At 47.9% G+C, this 15420-nt stretch overlaps 1 long non-coding RNA gene across 1 annotated transcript; it reads left to right on the top strand.

Moving 5' to 3' along the window:
- The first annotated feature begins 9489 nt into the window (after positions 1–9489).
- LOC118730317 lies at positions 9490–10407 on the top strand. The gene is made up of 3 exons (XR_004991433.2): positions 9490–9601; positions 10078–10081; positions 10146–10407. It is a non-coding gene; the product is annotated as an uncharacterized LOC118730317 (long non-coding RNA).
- Positions 10408–15420: the final 5013 nt, after the last annotated feature.

The following is a 15420-nucleotide window of genomic DNA, read 5'->3' as shown; positions in this document are numbered from 1 at the left end:
AGAACCTACAGCCAAAGATAATCTACCCAGCAAAGCTATCACTCAGAATCGAAGGCCAGATAAAGAGCTTCACTAATTAAAAAAAAGCTAAAGGAGTTCATCACCACCAAACCAGAATTATATGAATTGCTGAAGGGGGTTCTTTCGGAAGAGAAGGTAAATAAAGATAAAAATTATGAACAACAAATACGTAACTATCAACTAGTGAATCTAAAAACCAAGGAAATTAAAAAAAAATCTGATGAACAATATTAACTGTTGAATATAATAGAATCAGACGTATGGAAGGGGAGTGAACTGACGATTCTTGGGGAAAAGGGGTGAGGGGGATGTGAGAAGAGACTGAACATAAATTATGCACCTATAGATGAGGACAATGGGGAGTGGGGAAAGGGCAGAGGGTGGAATGGGAACCTGGTGGAGGAGAGCAATGGAGGGGGGAGGGGGGAAGGAACATTTGTAATAATATGAACAATAAAAATTTATTTAAAAAAAGAAAAGAAAAGAAGGTCCTGTGTTTGTTTTAATGCTCTGCCTTTGGTGTCTTGAAATTCTTAATTTTTGCACAAGGCCCCACATTTCCATTTTGCACTGGCCCCCACAGATTGCACAGCTGGACCTGGTTCCCACTCTCTCAGAGGAGCAAGTCCACAAAATGTGAGCCAGGTTTGGGTGCTCCTGTCAGAAAGCCTCTCGGCAAGGCCAAATGTTTGTTGTCCCTCGTTATTGGAAGGCCTTTGGGTCGGTTTACAGCTTGGCTCCAGGCCCTGGAGCCTCCCTCCCTTCATGTCTCAGTGACGTGGGCCCCTCGGGGCGGAAGGAGTGCACTGTCTGCTGTGATGTCTGGGCAGCAGGGGCCGGCCCCTGACTGCTGGCCTCACAGCAGCAGCGCAGGGTGTGGGGTCAAACCTCACAGCCCCAATAATCTGGGGTCAGACCCAGCTTTTGAGAGGCTCCAGCTTTCCTTTGGCTGAGGCTGTCTGCACAGCGGGAGCGCCCACAGGCCATTGCCAGCAGAGGGCGCTGACCCCAGGAGCATGAAATCCCCACAGGAGGGGCTAAGAGCAGCTCACCTGGTTACCATGCTCCCTGATGACCTCACCTTTGGCACCTTCGGTTCAGTCTTGATAGCAACAAACCAGGCAACCCAGGTGAACTGTGCCACCTGGTGGAATTCTAGGAAACACTGAGTTTTAGGGCTAGCCATAGCTATGGAGACCAGCTTTTCCAAATGAAGAATTAAGACATATGGACTCCAGCTAAAACCGGTTTGGCTCAGTGGATAGAGCATTGGCCTGTGGACTGAAAAGTGCCCGGTTTGATTCCGGTCAAGGACATGTACCTTGGTTGCAGGCACATCTCCAGTAGGAGGTGTGCGGGAGGCAGCCGATCAATTTTTCTTTCTCATCGATGTTTCTCTCTATCCCTTCCTCTCGTTAAAAAATCAATAAAATATATTTAAAAAAAATACATATGGACCCCAGAAAGAATACCCGAAACGGAGACTATTCTGGCCGTCCAAACGGGTGGTCCCCACTGTCAGAGCAGCAGGTGGAACGGTTTGGGAGGTCCTGGAACCTGCGCCCCTGCCCATCTGCAAGGACAGTGCATCTGGGATCAGGCCCTGGTTTGGGGAAGGGTCGGCACACAGGAAGGGTAAGAAGTGTTGGTCACTCCTAGCATCCCCCATAGCACCCAACACAGAGGTCTCAGCCTGGCTGCACTGGAGTTTTAAAGCTCCAGGTGACGGACCCAGGCCTGGGTATGTTTTCAAAGCTCTCCAGGTGTGTCTAATGTTAAAAACCACCTGCCTACATGTCGCAGGGACTCGAGTGGTTGAAACAATAAACGGCACTCAGACTATTCCAATGAAGGCCATAATGTCATTCACCGAGGTTTGTGTAAAGAGGAGTCCCTCGGCGGGGGGCCCTTGGGAAGTAATCTTACTGAACCTGTCTTCCTCACTGAGAAAGCTGCTTTGTTAAATGGGGCCCGTTTCATCGGAAGCTACAGGTGACCACGCCCCCGGCCCCCTCTGCGCTGCCCCCCCCCGCCCCCCCTCCCACCCACACACACACACAGAGAGCTTCAGAGCACATTGCATGTGCTAGGATGCAGCGAGTCCTCACCTTGCCTTGGGAGACCATTTTACGGCTCCAAGTGGTATAATATTCTTTAGGAAAATGCCCAACTTGGTTTTAGAGAGAAAAATAAAACATCTTACGCATCCTGAAAAGTGATAAATTTTCAACCTGTTTTCCCAGTTCCTGCTGGTACATCAATTTTTCCTGGAGAAGAGGCTCTGGAGAGTCATGACAGACTTTTCTGGCCACCACAGTTGCATTTGGTGACCAGAGCAGGTGACAGTTGCATTTGGTGACTAGGTTGGCTCCTGTATAACTCCTATGTTGGGGGCTACATTGTAGGGAAGATGTATTTCTGACCAGCCAGTGCTGGCTGTTTTTGCTGGGATGGCTCCTGTGCTTGCTACTATATTAGTAAGAGCTACCTCTACAAAGCTACTTTAAAGAACTGTTTTGTCTAATGATTTCTTAGTAGCAATGACTACTTGAGCTACAATAAAGACTCTCTCATATACCCACTAGAGGCCCAGTGCATGAAATTCATGCGGTGGGAGGAGGTGTCCCTCAGCCTGCCTGCACCCTCTCCAATCCTGGACCCCTTGGGGGATGTCCAGCTGCCTCTCGCAATCTGGGACCACTGGCTCCTAACTGCTCAACTGCCTGCCTCCTGATTGCCCCTAACTACCTTTGCCTGCCTGCCCGCCTGATCACCCCTAATTGCTCCCCTACCAGCCTAATTGCCCCTAAATGCTATCCTGATGGCCTGATTGTCCCTAAATGCCTCTGCCTTGCCCTACATCTGGATTCCCTCCCTCTGGCCAGCTGCAGGCACCCAAGACCCAGGTTCGCTTCATCTGGGCCGGCCACAGCCACAGGCGCCCGGGACCATGGGGCAGGCAGCTTGTTCCTCTCCCAGGCCACAGCCTGGCTGGTCCCCATTCCTCTCTCATGAGCTCATTTGTGCCTGGCTGGTCCCCATTCCTCTCTCATGAGCTCATTTGTGCCTGGCTTGTCTCCATTCCTCTCTGCCCAGTGTTGAGTATCTGAGCAGTTATAGCATGATGGCATTGGGGTGTGATGAAGTGAGGGTGTGATATCCATTTGCATATTGGCTCTTTATTATAAGTCTTCTCTGTCTTCTAAGACCCGGGGTCCAAGGAGGTACAGGCCCTGGTAGAGGAACTAGGACTAACAGGTAGCATAGTCAAGCAGGATCAAGGAGGAGTGAGTACTCCCACAATTGGCGCAGTGAGCATGATCAAAGATAAACTTAGATACAGATTCATAGGTACTCCTGGAAGCAGCAGACTCACAGAAAGAATGGCTGTAAGGACCCAGGAACACACACCTGTGCATGGAGCGAGCCTGATAGGGTGGTGGGCATTACTGCTCCCTCACAGCGTATCATCTAGCTCCTTCCTTCTTTAGCTCCCTGTTTCCCTCCCTGATCACAAAGACAATACCATCTTCTCAGCCCTACATTTTCTATATCATTAGCTTCCTGCACTTTGGGAAGTAATTGGGAATTCTAACAATTTGGCCCCAAAACTACCTTTGTCTGCTGCCTCTGACACTAGAAAGTGCCCCCTCAAAAAAAAAAAAAAAAAAAAAAAAAAAAAGTCCAGCAACCATCCTTTCATGGATGGTTTTTCCTTTTCCATTTTGGGGTAGAGAAAGGGTGCTTAGGAGACCATTAGCATCATGCTTACTGCATGGCAGGACTGGGATCCCTATAAAGTGGGGAGATTTGCAAGTAAGGGAAATAAAGAAGAGGAAGGTAGTTATTTGAGCCCTGCTCCTCCTCAGAGAAAACAAAGGCTCCTTCAGGGCTACAGAATGTGGGCTGCACAACTCTAGGGGGCGCCAATCAGATCACAATGATGGGAGATCTGTATCTGCATTAGGGCAACATTCTGGCAGATGATAGCAAAGCAAATTGAGGAGGATGTATTTTTCTAATTTGTACAAAAGCATCATATGATTAGGTGCAACCCTGAGTTCTTTAACTGTTTCTCTCTGCCTTTTGAGATGCCTCCTCTACCTTTACTTTGCTCGCATTTCCTAGTCACAACATTGGCTGGGGAGCTGGAGGCAGCATGCAGGGGGACTAGCAGGAGGAGGCCCTGGAAGGACCTCTTCTCACACAGGCACGTGGGGCCTCAGAGCCTGCCTCTCTCACTCCACAAGCCCAGTGGTTTCTCCCCTGCAACACAGAATGTGACTCTTTCCCCTGAAGGTTCTACAAGAAACTGAGCACCCGATCACACGCCCTGTTTATCCACAGGCTGCCAACTGCACAACTGCCAGTTACATGCCTGGACACTGGTGAAAAGGCCAAAGAATGTTTATGAGCTTGGGTTTGGTTTGGAAATCATTGCCACAGGGGAAGTCATCACCCGTTTTCTCACAGTCAGGAGGCCAATGAGAATGTTCCTGTCTCACATTTTGTAATTCATCTGTAATTTGTCTGGCAGCTCAGAGAACGCCCTGCCATTACTTCTGCTGTTAGTGGCCCACTTAGTGGGGGAAGCAAGATTTTGGGCTATTCTAAAGCTTCCTGAAAAGGCTGACTTGAAATTAAAAATAATATCTTTAATAAGGGCTTTGGATGGAACAATATGGGTTTGTGTTTTTTAAATATTTTTGTATTGATTTTTCTTTTTCTTTTTCTTTCTTTTATTATTTTATTTATTTATTTATTTACTTATTTATTTTAGAGAGAGAGAGGTAGGAAGAGAGAAGGAAAGAGAGAGAGAGAGAGAAACATGGATATAAGAATAGAACATTGACTTGCTAGCTGCCTCCTGTACGCCCCCTACTGGGGATTGAGCTGGCAACTCAATCATGTGCTCTGACTGGGAACCAAACAGGCAACCACTCTGTACATGGGCAGGTGCTCAGCCATTGGACTGCATGTCCAGGGCAGTATGAGTTTTAATCAAAGCTGTGCCTCTTACTAGCTGTGCAATCTCATGTGTTGGCCTCATATTTCTGAGCTCCTGTCTCATCTGCAAAATGGGGATAATAAACTACTTCTTGGGCAGCCTAGATGAGTTTATGTGTGTAAGCCATTTATCACTGCTCTTGGAATAAATTAAAAGCTCAACAATTAGCCAAAACCGGTTTGGCTCAGTGGTAGAGCGTCGGTCTGCGGACTGAAGGGTCCCGGGTTCAATTCCGGTCAAGGGCATGTACATTGGTTGTGGGCACATCCCCGGTAGGGAGTGTGCAAGAGGCAGCTGGTTGATGTTTCTCTCTCATCGACGTTTCTAGCTCTCTATCTCTCTCCCATCCTCTCTGTAAAAAATCAATAAAATGTATTAAAAAAAAAAAGCTCAACAATTAGCAGTTGCTATTATTGTTAGTATTATTAATAACTAGAGGCCCAGTGCATGAAATTCACAGTCTGGGATCCCCCAGGGGATGTCCAACTGCCAGCTTAGGCCGATCCCCAGGGCCTGATCTCCCTCCTTAACGTCCACCTGCTCACTGTTCCTTACCACTAGGCTTGCTGTTCATTAGCACAGCTGTGAGCTGGCTTCTGGCTGAGCAGCACTTCCTCTGTGGATCATTCCACTGTTCGGTCAATTTGCATATTAAGGTTTTATTATGTAGGACTAGAAGCCCAGTGCATGAAAATTCATGCATGGTGGGGGGTCCCTCAGCCAGGCCTGTCCCTTCTCACAGCCTGGAAGCCCTCAGGGGCAAGAGGCGACCTGATGATCAGGGGAAGGTAATGCCCCCATCACACCTCTGCTACTGCCACTGCCAGCAGCGCAAGCCTCAGTTACCTGAGCCTCTGGTGGCCCTGGGTGGCTGGGCAGCCACCATCCAAGGCTTGCCTGAGCCTTGGGCATCGGCTGAGCAGCCGCCATCTGAGGCTTGCCTGCACCTCGGGCTGGCCTTAGGCAGCTGGGGGACTGAGGGCGGGTCTGGCCACACTGTGCACCTGCCACCCTACCCCCCCGATACCCCTCCCCCCCAGGGCAGGGATGAAAGGACTGGGGGACTCAGGTGGGGCTGAGGGAACTGTGCACTGCCATCTTGTGGCTATGGGTGCCTCCATCTTTGTGATAGTGTGACAGTCAATTTGCATATTCCCTCTTTATTACATAGGATGCCATTAAATATCTTCCCTGTTCAAAATTAGGCTCTTTATTTGGTCCCTCAGCCCTTCAAATCATTAGGAACTTTGTTACCCCTTACAAGTGGGGGACCCAGGATCACTGTGAAAGGATTTTTTGCAGAGGCAAGAAATTCTTTAGAAAGAGCCAAGACCTTCCAGAAGGAGTCTCTCTCCAGGAGAAGGCCCAGTGTGAGCAAGTGAGAGCTCCCCAACCAGGATGGGCTGGAGAAGCAGGACCCAGAGAACACTCAGGAGCCTGGCCCTGCAGGTCCTCCTCCTCCGGGGCAGGAAGCTGAGAGGTTTTCTCTGTGACAACCAGCCGGAGGAGACCGGAACCTCTGGGCCACCAATTGGCCCTAGTAGAGACTAAGGTTTGCTGAGCGAGCTCCTGTGAGCTAAACCTCTCCCTCACACTCCCGGCTGGGAGCCACTGCCAAGTGCAAGGTGCCAGGCTGGCCTGCAGGACGTGTCGTACTCTCCCTCTGTTGTTTGCCTTCAACACAAGGATTCCTTTCAGGTCCAATCTGTTGTGAACAATAACACCTAGCTTCTTTGTATCCTCCTGTTCTCTCTTCTGGGAAGCATTTTATCTTTAAAAACTTTGTATCAGTCCCCAATTTTCAAATGCCTAAGGTCACAAGATGGTAGATGGTAAAGTGGAAAGAGGTGTTCCACATGCAGCCTGGGGTGCCTTCTATGCACCAGCGGTGTCGCACAGGAGTCCCCAGACAAGTGTCAGATCTAATTGTTCTCTCTGGCCAGACACCCGGGGCAGGGGGACCAGCAATCTTGGTTTCCGATGCCCTCCAGGTGATTTTGATCCAAACTAAGCAACCACTGTACTTAGTGTTTCCCCAACCTCTGACACCAGGAACCACAAGGAGGCAAGCACCCAGTGATCCTGAGGTGGGGAAGTTTAGGAGGCTGTCTAGATCCTGCTGCCTAGAGGCCTGCTATAGGGAAGTTTTATGAAAGTTCCAAGGAAAAACACAAAACAAATCATTGTAAACCCAAACTACAGACTCTCACACTGAAATCGGAGTAAGGTGTTATCTCTCCCTCCAGTTCACCAAACGCACCGCCTCTGGGAGACCCACCCACATGCGCCACCCTCCACCTCCAGGAAAGAAATGGGGGCTTTCTGAAGCGCGTTTTCTTCCCCAGAAAGGAAGCCGATTCATGTTCTTCTGCTTCATTCTGCACAACATGGAAAAGACCCAGCAAACTGTGGCCACTGACATCCCTTTGAAAGAAAGAGGCTGCCAGAGTATTCTCCTAAGTTCAGTGAGTCCGGTGGACAGCCACACTTCCCACCCTTCTCTGCAGCACTGGCCCCTGGGAGGGTCTGCACTTTTCCCATGAGCCTGTGGGGTGGGGTGAAGAGAAGGAAGCAGCAGCAGCTGCCTGCCTGGGTGGGAATGAGCCTGAGTCCTATAGGTCAGCGGTCGCCAAGGGGTGGTCTGCGGACCACTGGTGGTAGGTGAGAAAATTTTGGTGGTCCGTAGAAAAATTTAGACATTATTTGCATTTTTTTTGTTTTATTAATCCTAATAAATAATAATAAAGCAAAAATTTCTACAAAATTCTTATATTCTGACTGACAATTTTCCTTTACATTGCACTAAATTCACAAAATGTACTGGAGTAGAGTAATATTTCATGAATTCCCCTTTCTAATAACTAGAAAGAGGGAACAAGAGAGGTGCAAGTGGCTTCAGTATTGTTCTGACCATTACAGCAGGCACTGGCTCCGTGATTGACGATTCTCATCCGGTTGTTTTATTTTATTTGTGTATGGTATGTAACTGTGTATTTTCTTTAACGCTTACATTTAATGGCATCTAATAGTGTGACTTTAATAACTAACTTTTTTTTTTTTTGGTTTTAGATTCGAATGAAACCCATAATGAGTGAAAAAAAAGCAAAGGAATATTTTGCATTTCTTTAGTAATACAAAAGATAATGTAATTACTGACAATAGTAACAATAGCAATATGTGTTCTTCATTTAGCTGTGAGCTGATCCATGAATCAGTCTCCCTCCCCTCGTCAGGCACCATTAGGAAGAACGTTCGAACTGGAGGCAGAGAGAAGAAAAACTGAAAATATCAATAAAATATGATTCGAACTACTTGAAATTTGGATTTGTTCAAGAACCTGGTAGTGAGCTGGATCCACGGCCGCTTTGTGGTGTGTGTTCTGAGAGTTTATCCAAAGATGCCATGAAACCTTCAAAACTCGAAAGACACTTGTAATCAAAACGCCTGGGTTTAGCTAAAAATACAACAACACTTGAATATTTTCAAAGAACACGTGAAAATATGCAAAGGCAAGTAATAGCTCTAGTAAAAATGACTGTTGGAGATAAATCCTTATTAAAGGCTTCTTATCTGATAGCACTTCAGATCACAAATAATAAAAAGCCGTACACAAATGGAGAAGAATTAATTAAATCTTGCATGTTACAAGCCTGTGAAGAGGTTTTGGGAGAGCAGGCTGCCAGAAACTGAAAGCAATTCCTATGCCCCCTAACACTGTCAAACACAGAACTGAAGACATGGCTGAAGATACTAAAAATCAAGTTATAAAAATGGTGGAAAATTCACCATGTTTTTCAATTCAATTGATGAATCAATGGGCGTAGGTAACAAGGCACTTCTTTGTTTTGTGAGTGTGAAGGAGAGTTACAGGAAGAACTTCTTTGTTCGTTCAACTTGCTGGTGGAACAACTAGCTCTGAGGTTTTTGAAGCAGTTAATAGTTATTTCCTGGAACACAGAATTGACTGGGAAAATGTATTGGGATTGGGATATGTACAGACGGTGCCGCAACATGATTGGACATCTTTCAGGAATTGTTGCAAAGGTGAAAAATGTTGTTCACCCATTTTGTCTACACACTGCATTACACATCTTGAGCAACTTATGGTGAAAAAAAATCCCCAGAACTACATGAAGTATTATCAGATGTTATTAAAATTATAAATAAAATTGGACACAAAGTGCTCAATTCTCGATTACTGGAGGCACTTGGCGAAGAAATGGGTCCCCAATACACTCACCTTCTCACTCTGAGATGACTGTTGAGGGGCAAGATACTGACCCAACGGTTCACCCTGCGTGAAGAAGTCAAAATGTTTTTCCAGCAGCAAAGTAATCCGAAACTACAAGAACGATGAGTGGTTAGCCAAGTTTGCATGCCTGGGGGGTATTTTTTCGATAATAAATGAATTAAACATATCCTCGCAAGGACAACTTAAGGACACGTTCACACTACAAGGCAAATGGATGCTTTTCAAAAGAAAACGTTACTGTGGCAAACGCGGTTGGCTGAAGAAGATCTGCAAATGTTTTCAAACTTTTATGAATATATGAGAAAGAAGGATGTCAACCTGTTGCAGATAAGCTGCCAGGCGGTGAGGGAGAATTAATCAGCTGCAACTCAGAATATTCAGAAAAGTAGCCTTTATTGCAGATTGCACTAGTGTCATGACTCCGGGGAGTGAGTCTCCAAATCCTGAGTGATGGATATGGACAAAGATTTCCTTTTACACCCTTTAGTTCCTTTGTCCCCCAAATATGGGTCAGGCTTCCAGACCCTCTGTGGGCTTTGCAAACCTCCCCTCTCCCCCCCCCCCCCCCCCCTGCCACACACACACAAACCAACCCCATGAGTTGGGATGGGGAGTGAGACCACACCCAGAGGTCTGCCAGCACTGGCACCAGCCTCTCTGGGGATTGTATATGGTTCAATGGTTTATGGTCTCTGTAAAATGGGAGTATTCCCTGCAAGGCAGGGCAGGCATCACAAATAAGAAGGGAATTTGATAAGAATAAAGTTTATGGGCACCCAAGTGTGTATGTTAGAAGGCAGGTCACTGGCACCGTTTCAAATAGATAGCCCCACAAATGTCTTATTTTCCCCTTCAAACCAGTAGGTGGTAATCATTGTTCAACAGCACTTACAATCATTCACAGAATCATCTGGTCATTATTACCCAAAGAAAGAAGATCCCAGACATGGCAATATGGATAATAGATCCATTTGCAGCAAACATTGAAGACAGCAATTTAAGCATGAATGAAAAAGAAAGCCTCATCGGTCTATCATCCAACGACAGTCTCAAAGCTAAATTCCAGTCATCCTTATCAACACCTCATTTTCGGATCTCCATTAAAACTGAATACCCATTGCTGAGTAAAAAAGCAATGAAAATTTTTATTCAATTTCAACAACATATTTGTGCGAAAAACATTTTCATCTGTCACAGCAATTAAAACTCGGTACTGGTCATGGCTTGAAATAAATACAGCTCTCTGTCTTGCAATAATGTCACTGGAGCAAAAATCCATAAACGTATTTTAAGGAAACAGAAGCAAATATTACACTCTAAAAAAATGTAATACTTAAATAAGGTTCAATTATTTCGTAAAAATTAAATTTACTTAGTAAATTTGTTACAATTAAACCACCTTTGAAGATTTTATGATTAAATAAGTATTTATAATGTTACATTAAATCGGGGCATTTTATATTAATAAGATGGGAGTTTTTTATCATTATTTTACAAATGTACTTATCTTTTAAAAAATCATATTAGTGGTCTGTGGGATTTAAAATTATGAATTCAGTGGTCTGGGGGGTCCAAAGTTTGGCGGCTGCTGCTCTAGGCGGACTTTTGCCCACGCCGCCTCGGGAACTGACAAAACCTCAGTGCAGGGGCGTCTCTCAGAGGAACGGGCTGGGCTGCGGGTGAGAATGGCCCCGCGGGTTTAATTTATTATTATTATTTTTTTTTTTTTTGAGTCAGTCTGGGCCCGGTGCGGACCAACCGAGTCAGCCCCGCTAGGAGAGGCAGGAACACGGCCCCCTGGTGACTCAGCGTTCGCACGGCGTTGAGAACCGGGGTAAGCCTGGCTAATCCCCAGATAAACCCTGCGCCCGGGAACTGCCCCCGCTGACACCACAGGAGGCGGGGGCTCCGGGCGCCGCGAGGGGGACCCGCGGGAGACCGCCCAGCCAGCGCCCGAGCCCCGCCGCCCGAGGCCCCCGCCGCCCGGAGGCCCCCGCCGCCCGGAGGCCCCCGCCGCCCGAGGCCCCCGCCGGAGCGAAGGTCGGAGTCCAAAGCCCCGTTTTACTGATGAGAAAACACCCCCGTCTGGCCGGGCCCGGCTCCCGCAGCCGCGCGGACAGCGCCCCCGGCTCCCCCCGCGGACAATGCCCCTGTCCCCACCCCTGCTCCCCCCGCGGCCGCCGGCAGCCCCGGTCCCGCCGCAGCGAGCGCGCCGCCCGCCCCTCCGCCCGCGGGGCCACTGGGCTAACCCGGCGCCGCGGCGGAGGCACGGGTGGGGGCGCTGCACCGAGCCCCGCAGTCCGCGCACGGGGTGCCCCCCCCGCACCCCTCCCCCAGCTGCCGGGGTGACGTCACCCTGTTCCGTGAGGCCCGCGGCCCGGCTGGTCTCCGGAGGGAGTGCGGGGCCTCGGAGCCCGGCCCGCAGAGCGCTCCCTCCGCCCCGCTGCGGCCTCCTCTGTCCGCGGTCACCGGGCACCGGGTACAGACCCGCGCCTGAGTGTCCTGGGAACCCCGCCTGGTGGGCATGGCTGGGACACAGGACGGCACCGCCACACACCTCCTAGAGTTTGAGATGATGTGGAATAAAAAGATGAGGCTTATTGATACATAAAAGATTTCTCCATCTAATGGGTTTATCATAGGGGTTATTGTAACCACTACCATTGTTTAAGGTCCTGCATTCCTTATTTCACGTGGTGCCCCCAGTGACTCATCAAGTGCGAAGAGTCTTGTTGGGAACTAGCAAGAGGCTACACTGAGTCTCCCACCTGGAGGCAAATTTGCCTCCAAAGTAGAGGTTTGCCACCAGTTCTGCAGCTCCATGGGGTCCTGGGGAGGCCCCTTTATCTCCTCAAAATCCAAATAAACATACAGCATAAGTTTAAAAAAAAAAGACAAAGGATGGTTGCTGTGCCAACCTACAGCTCCATTAAATTTTGTTCTGGTTTACCCAACTCGACAGAGACAGCCACTCTTACATAAGATGTGCACAGACCAGATGGAACGGCTTCATTTCCATGGCTATAGGATCATGGCCCCTCCTCCCAAGTGGACCTGTTTTTTCTCTAGTACACCTCTTGAAATAAATTTCCCAGGACAGCTGCTCCTCTGAAGAGCACTGTGAGGTTCCATGGCATTGCTCTTCTTCCTGACAGAGCGATGAAAGGAAGTATAAACGAGTGGCATTCTGCAAACCACCAGCCTGGTGTGCTTTTCAAAGCCTGTCAGTTTGGTTGGGATAATATTACACAAATGTGCTTTGTGCTCTGCTTTGTTCGAGAGATGGAGAGGGTGTTCTGAACCCCTCTTGTCCCCTCAGAGATAAGCTTTGGGCTCACAGTGGCACTGAGAAACGATTCTGAAGCAGAGTCTGTTGAAGCATCCCCAGCACCCTGAGGTAAGAGTAGGGCAGAACCCCAACTCTCAGCCTGCCATGTGAACCCAGACATGCTGCAGAGCCGCTCAGGCTTAGCTTTCTTCCCTGTAGAATGAGAGGGAACAGGCTCATGGGGGTGGTGTGAGGTTAGACACGTTTGTGAAGACTTTAGCAAATGTCTGGTGTCACACGAGGTGATCACAAATGCTCACCTCCTTACGTTTGCTTGTCCTTCCTTTCTCCTCCTCCACTACAGCCGTGCCGTTGTGCACTGTGGACTCTGTGTTCCAGGAGCGCAGGAAGTACCGGTATGTGATGTTTATCCTCAGATCAACAGATACCCACCGGGTACCTAGTGTAGGCATTAGACACACTCCATAGAGATTTTAAGATAAGACAGCCCCCATCTCAGAAGGGGTTTCCATCTCCCCTGGATGATGCAAACAAACAAACAAACAAAACAACAAAAACAACAACAAAGGACATGATGGGATTAATGGCTCTAGTTTAAGTAGGAGCTAGCTGAGCTGGATTTTATTCCTATTTCTACCACTGATCCCAGTGAGACCCAGGATAATAGTGATGAAATTTATTGAGGGTTTAATATGTGCCAACCATTATGGATTATCTCACTTAATCCTTACAATGACCTAGTAAGGTTGTTCTCAATATTATCCCCATTTTACAGATGAGCAAACAGACTTAGAGGGGCAAGTCACTTGGCTGAGGTCACAGTAAAGACATGATGGAGCCAGGATTTGAGCCAGGCAGGATGATTCCAGAACCCACACCCTTACCCACTGAGCCACACTGCGTAGGAGCAAGTCACTTAGTCTAGCTGGGCCTCAGTTTTCTCATCTAAATAAAAAGGGGATCAGATAGATGACACTTGCTGCCCCTCCCAGCTCTGACTTTTTATGTCTAATAAGATAATTATCAAGATGTTTAAATAAGTTAGGCCCAAGGAACTTTTTAAAAAAAAAACATATTTTATTGGTTTTTTTACAGAGAGGAAAGGAGAGAGAGAGAGCTAGAAACATCGATGAGAGAGAAACATTGACCAGCTGCCTCCTGCATACCCCCTACCGGGATGTGCCCACAACCAACATACATGCCCCTGACCGGAATCGAACCTGGGACCCTTCAGTCTGCAGACCGACACTCTACTACTGAACCAAACCAGTTTCGGCCCAAGGAGCTTTTTAAAATATGTATATATTTATTGATTTCAGAGAAGAAAGGAGAGGGATAGAGAGAAAGAAACATCAATGATGAGAGAAAACCATTGATCGGCTGCCTCCTGCACTCCCTGCACTGGGGATTAAGCCCACAACCCAAGCATGTGCTCTGACCTGGAATCAAACCAGGACCTCCCGGTTCACAGGTCAGCACTCAACTGCTGAGCTATGCCGGGTGAGCCAAAGGAGCCACATCAAATGGGTTCCGTTGCTTCATTTCACATGGGTAGAAGGTGTCTAAATATTTCTTATGTGTCTCTGGTTCCAATTTACTACTCAAAAACCAAACAAAGAAATCATCCTCCAAAGTTTCCTTCCCATTGATTTAGAGCCCTGGAGCTAATTTTGACCAAATTGAAGGAGAAGCAGAAGGTGTGGACTAAGAAATCCATCCATTGCTTTCGCACAACAGATACACACACACACACACACACACACACACACACACACACACACACACCAGTGTTCACATCATCTTTCAGGGAAGCTCAGTACCAGTTCTCCAGCCTGGTTGTCATGGCAACACCAGCTGCCAATGAGATCATGGAATAAAAGGTTATAATGGCAGAGATGCCTTAATATTTTACCTGGCAAGGCCACTAAGATAATAAGATGAATAACTGGAAACCATAAATCCATAGGAAGCCCAGGCACTGCTTATGGTGTCTGTCGAGTGTGCACTTGGGGGTGGGGAAGAGGCATGAAAGCAAAAGGAAAGGAAGGAAAAGGAAGAGAGGATGCGGCAGGGGGTGGGGAAGATCTCTGATGTTAATCTCTGTTATTCCCCGGTGTAGATCGTGCACAGGGCCTCTCCCTGTCTGAACTGGTCTCTTCCCTCCATAACAACAAGGAGAGGGTGGGGGCATAGAAGAAAGGCACATGAAAGGCTTAGAAGAAGCCCAAAGGGACTGTTTTCTGGGGCTCACACTCACAGCCGAGAGAAGCAGCCCAAGGCAGATGCACATGGCAGACAATGACCTATCCACACAGTCACCCGGGGGAAGCTGAGCCCCATTTAGAAACCCCACTTCTGAGGGGCGCCTGAGTCTCCTGATGCCCACCAGCTCTTACAGGCTGGCTTGCTCTGTTTCTGTCTGTTGCCCATCTGAACCAACTCCCAGGGAGCAGTCATTTGATTTTAGGATTTCCTTCCTTTCACAGGAAACTAAGCACAGTGAAGGTCTCTGGTAAGAGCTGTAGGCACGGGAGAGTAGGGGTGGAAGAAAAATTCAGTTTACACTGAATATCCTCTGGCGGCTTCAAATTTTTACTGTGTGCATGAATCACTTATTCAAATAAAATACATGCAAAGGTCCACCTTCTTTCCCTAGCCTTGTCCACCTTCCAAGAACTAGACATGATGGCAATGAGATGGGCCAAGGGCAGGGCAGTCATGAGGCCCGGGTAGGTCAGTCTCCACATAACGAGTAAATGAAGGAAATTATTTCCCACGGGGCTTGTATTGCTTTCAAACTCTCCTGCAGCCTGCTCTAGGCTCTTGTTTCCTGGTGCAGGTTCCATTCTG

The sequence above is a fragment of the Pipistrellus kuhlii genome, unplaced genomic scaffold (genome assembly GCF_014108245.1).
Source record: "Pipistrellus kuhlii isolate mPipKuh1 unplaced genomic scaffold, mPipKuh1.p scaffold_m20_p_3, whole genome shotgun sequence".
Classification (NCBI taxonomy): Eukaryota; Metazoa; Chordata; class Mammalia; order Chiroptera; family Vespertilionidae; genus Pipistrellus; species Pipistrellus kuhlii.
This window is presented reverse-complemented; position numbering and strand designations above follow the sequence as displayed.